The sequence below is a fragment of the Aegilops tauschii genome, chromosome 4 (assembly GCF_002575655.3).
Source record: "Aegilops tauschii subsp. strangulata cultivar AL8/78 chromosome 4, Aet v6.0, whole genome shotgun sequence".
Lineage (NCBI taxonomy): Eukaryota > Viridiplantae > Streptophyta > Magnoliopsida > Poales > Poaceae > Aegilops > Aegilops tauschii.
The window spans coordinates 458,336,949-458,341,828 of NC_053038.3; positions in this window are offsets into that span (position 1 = coordinate 458,336,949).

Consider the following 4,880-nt stretch of genomic DNA (forward strand, 5'->3'; position numbering starts at 1 on the left):
CATTATTTTTCTATTTTTTGAATTAAAATGCCATGTCACTCCATGCATACGTATGCATGTGTCCATGTCGTGAGACCAATATGTTTGAAAATTCCTTCTAATTTACTGCACATGGAATTAACTCGCACACAAGTACACATATATGATTTTCAAACCGTTATGGTTAGGCGTTGCATGTAGATGTAGTTCAAATTTGAATTACGGTCATTAAATGGTTAGAAAATTACTTAAATGTCTTTAAAAGGTCAAATGACCCCTGAAATTTACCAAATTTCCACATGACAGTTGTATTAGTGCACGTTAGACGTATAGGAAAAAATTTGAAGGCCGTATGAGGGAGCTATCTCCCGTTTGTCATCAAACATGGATTGTTCCCTCTCGGAACCACGAACCTTCTTGCGAGTTGCTCCGGTTTGTGAGGGGTGCGTGTCCAAACTTTCGTCAAACATGCCAATTTCTTTACCACATCATCTTGGTGGCATGACATTACATCAACTAAGGTTTCATGTGTTTCTGTTTTTTTTGGAATTAAAATGCCATGCATACGTATTCATGCATATGTGTCCATGTCGTGATACAAATATATTTTAAAATTCCTTTTAGTTTACTGCACATGGAATTAACTCGCACACAAGTACACAAATATGATTTTTCAAACCGTTTCGGTTACGCGTTCCATGTAGATGTAGTTCAAATTTGAATTACGGTCATTAAATGGCTAGAAAATCACTTAAATGTCTTTAAAAGGTCAAATGACCCCTGTAATTTTCAAAAATTTCACATTACAGTTGTAGTAGTGCACGTTAGACGTAGAAAAAAAATTTAAAGGCCGTAAGAGGAAGCTATCTCCCGTTCGTCATCAAACATGCATTGTTCCCTCTCAGAACCATGAACCTTCTAGCGAGTTGCTCCGGTTTGTGAGGAGTGTGTGTCCAAACTTTTCTCAAAAATGCCAATTTATTTACCACATTATCTTGGTGGCATGACATTAAATCCAGCAAGGTTTCATGTTTTTCTGATCATTTTCTTACTTTTTTGGAATTAAAATGCCATGGCATGCACTCCATGCATATGCCCATGCCTTGACACCAATATGTTTGAAAATTCCTTAGAATTTACTGCACATGAAAATAACTCGCACACAAGTACACAAAAATATGATTTTTCAAACCGTTATGGTTAGGCGTTGCATGTAGATGTAGTTCAAATTTGAATTATGGTCATTAAATGGTTAGAAAATCACTTAAATGTCTTTAAAAGGTCAAATGACCCTTGAAATTTACCAAATTTTCACATGACAGTTGTATTAGTGCACATTAGACGTATAGGAAAAAATTTGAAGGCCGTAAGAGGAAGCTATCCCCCGTTCGTCGTCAAACATGCATTGTTCCCTCTCGGAACTACGAACCTTCTAGCGAGTTGCTCCGGTTTGTGAGGGATGCATGTCCAAACGTTCGTCAAACATGCCAATTTCTTTACCACATCATCTTGGTGGCATGACATTAGATCAACCAAGGTTTCATGTGTTTCTCATCATTTTTCTATTTTTTAAATTAAAATGCCATGTCACTCCATGCATACATATGCATGTGTCCATGTCGTGAGACCAATATGTTTGAAAATTCCTTCTAATTTACTGCACATGGAATTAACTCGCACACAAGTACACATATATGATTTTTCAAAACGTTTTGGTTAGGCGTTGCATGTAGATGTAGTTCAAATTTGAATTACGGTCATTAAATTGTTAGAAAATCATTTAAATGTCTTCAAAAGGTCAAATGATCCCTAGAATTTTCCAAAATTTCACATTACAGTTGTAGTAGTTGATACGTCTCCAATGTATCTATAATTTTTTATTGTTCCATGCTATGTTATATTCTGTTTTGGATGTTTAATGGGCTTTATTATACACTTTTATATTATTTTTGGGACTAACCTATTAACCGGAGGCCCAGTCCAGAATTGTTGTTTTTTGCCTATTTCAGACTTCGCAGAAAAAGAATATCAAACGGAGTCCAAACGGAATGAAACCTTCGGGAACGTGATTTTTGGAACAAACGTGATCCAGAGGACTTGGACCATACGTCAAGAAAGCAACCAGGAGAGCACGAGGTAGGGGGCGCGCCCTCCACCCTCGTGGGGCCCATGTTGCTCCACCGACGTACTTCTTCCTCCTATATATACCTACGTACCCCCAAACTACCAGATACGGAGCCAAAAACCTAATTCCACCGCCGCAACCTTCTGTACCCGTGAGATCCCATCTTGGGACCTTTTCTGGCGCTCCGCCGGAGGGGGCATTGATCATGGAAGGCTTCTACATCAACACCATAGCCTCTCCGATGATGTGTGAGTAGTTTACCTCAGACCTTCGGGTCCATAGTTATTAGCTAGATGGCTTCTTCTCTCTCTTTGGATCTCAATACAAAGTTCTCCACGATTCTCGCGGAGATCTATTCGATATAATCTTCTTTTGCGGTGTGTTTGTTGAGAGCGATGAATTGTGGGTTTATGATCAAGTTTATCTATGAACAATATTTGAATCTTCTCTGAATTCTTTTATGTATGATTGGTTATATTTGCAAGTCTCTTCGAATTATCAGTTTGGTTTGGCCTACTAGATTGATCTTTCTTGCAATGGGAGAAGTGCTTAGCTTTGGGATCAATCTTGCGGTGTCCTTTCCCAGTGACAGCAGGGGCAGCAAGGCATGTATTGTATTGTTGCCATCGAGGATAACAAGATGGGGTTTATATCATATTGCATGAGTTTATCCCTCTACATCATGTCATCTTACTTAAAGCGTTACTCTGTTCTTTTGAACTTAATACTCTAGATGCATGCTGGATAGCGGTCGATGTGTGGAGTAATAGTAGTAGATGCAGGCAGGCGTCGGTCTACTTGTCACGGACGTGATGCCTATATACATGATCATACCTAGATATTCTCATAACTATGCTCAATTCTATCAATTGCTCAACAGTAATTTGTTCACCCATCGTAATACTTATGCTCTCGAGAGAAGCCACTAGTGAAACCTATGGCCCCCGGGTCTATTTTCCATCATATTAATCTTCCAACACTTAGTTATTTTTATTGCCTTTTATTTTACTTTGCATCTTTATCATAAAAATACCAAAAATATTATCTTATCATATCTATCAGATCTCACTTTCATAAGTGACCGTGCAGCGATTGACAACCCCTTTATTGCGTTGGTTGCGAGGATCTTATTTGTTTGTGTAGGTGCGAGGGACTCGTGCGTGGCCTCCTGCTGGATTGATACCTTGGTTCTCAAAAACTGAGGGAAATACTTACGCTACTTTGCTGCATCACCCTTTACTCTTCAAGGGAAAACCAATGTAGTGCTCAAGAGGTAGCAGTAGTGCACGTTAGACGTAGAAAAAATTTGAAGGCCGTAAGAGGAAGCTATCTCCCGTTCGTCATCAAACATGCATTGTTCCCTCTCGGAACCACGAACCTTCTAACGAGTTGCTCCGGTTTGTGAGGGGTGTGTGTCCAAACTTTCGTCAAACATGCCAATTTCTTTACCACATCATCTTGGTGGCATGACATTACATCAACCAAGGTTTCATGTGTTTCTGATTTTTTTGGAATTAAAATGCCATGCCACTCCATGCATACGTATTCATGCATATGTGTCCATGTCGTGATACAAATATGTTTGAAAATTCTTTTTAGTTTACTGCACATGGAATTAACTCGCACACAAGTACAGAAATATGATTTTTCAAACCGTTTCGGTTACGCGTTGCATGTAGATGTAGTTCAAATTTGAATTATGGTCATTAAATGGCTAGAAAATCACTTAAATGTCTTTAAAGGGTCAAATGACCCCTAGAATTTAAAAAAAATTCACATTACAGTTGTAGTAGTGCACGTTAGACGTAGAAAAAATTTAAAGTCCAAAAGAGGAAGCTATCTCCCATTCGTCATCAAACATGTATTGTTCCTTCTCGGAACCACGAGCCTTCTATTGAGTTGCTCCGGTTTGTGAGGGCCGTGTGTCCAAACTTTGGTCAAACATGCCAAATTTTTTACCACATCATCTTGGTGGCATGACATTACATCAACCAAGGTTTCATGTGTTTCTGATTTTTTTTGATTTTTTGGAATTAAAATGCCATGTCACTCCATGCTTAATTGTGTCATAGCCGTTAGACCAATATGTTGAAAATTCCTTCCAATTTACTGCACATGGAATTAAATCGCACACAAGTACACGAAATATGAGTTTTCAAACCGTTATGGTTAGCTGTTGCATGTACATGTAGTTCAAATTTCAATTACGGTCATTAAATGGCCGGAAAATCACTAATGTCTTAGAAGGTCAAATTACCCCTGAAATTTCCCAAAATTTGACATGACAGTTGTATTAGTACTACAAAATTTCTCGTTCATTTAAAACACCATCCGTTGGCACTTTATTCCGAATTCGTCTTTCACAGCTAATAAAAAATATCTACAAGATCACACATAGTTGTTTTCTAGGAACCGTTTGTGATGAAAATATCCGGGTCTATTTAAGTCTCCCTCCTTCAGCTTTGCCGGCTCGTCTGCTCCAGTGGTTCCGGATTCTATCAGGCAACCCCTCGCTAAGGGGGGCAAGCCGTCTGTGCCGATGGCCTCTGTTCATCCAGAGGCATCGGACAACTTGCTGGAAGCGCTTCGCGGTGCTTCCATCGACGAAGAGCACCGCACCATTATGAGTGCGGTGGTCAAGAAGGTTCAGTCTGCCAAGAGCGGACTGACTGAAGCCTGTGCCAGCCTCCTAACAGGCTTTGAGGTAAGTAACGAGATTATAAGAGAATGTTACCGCATAGACAGTAGCCCCTGATGCTCTGTTTGGCGTTCGCAA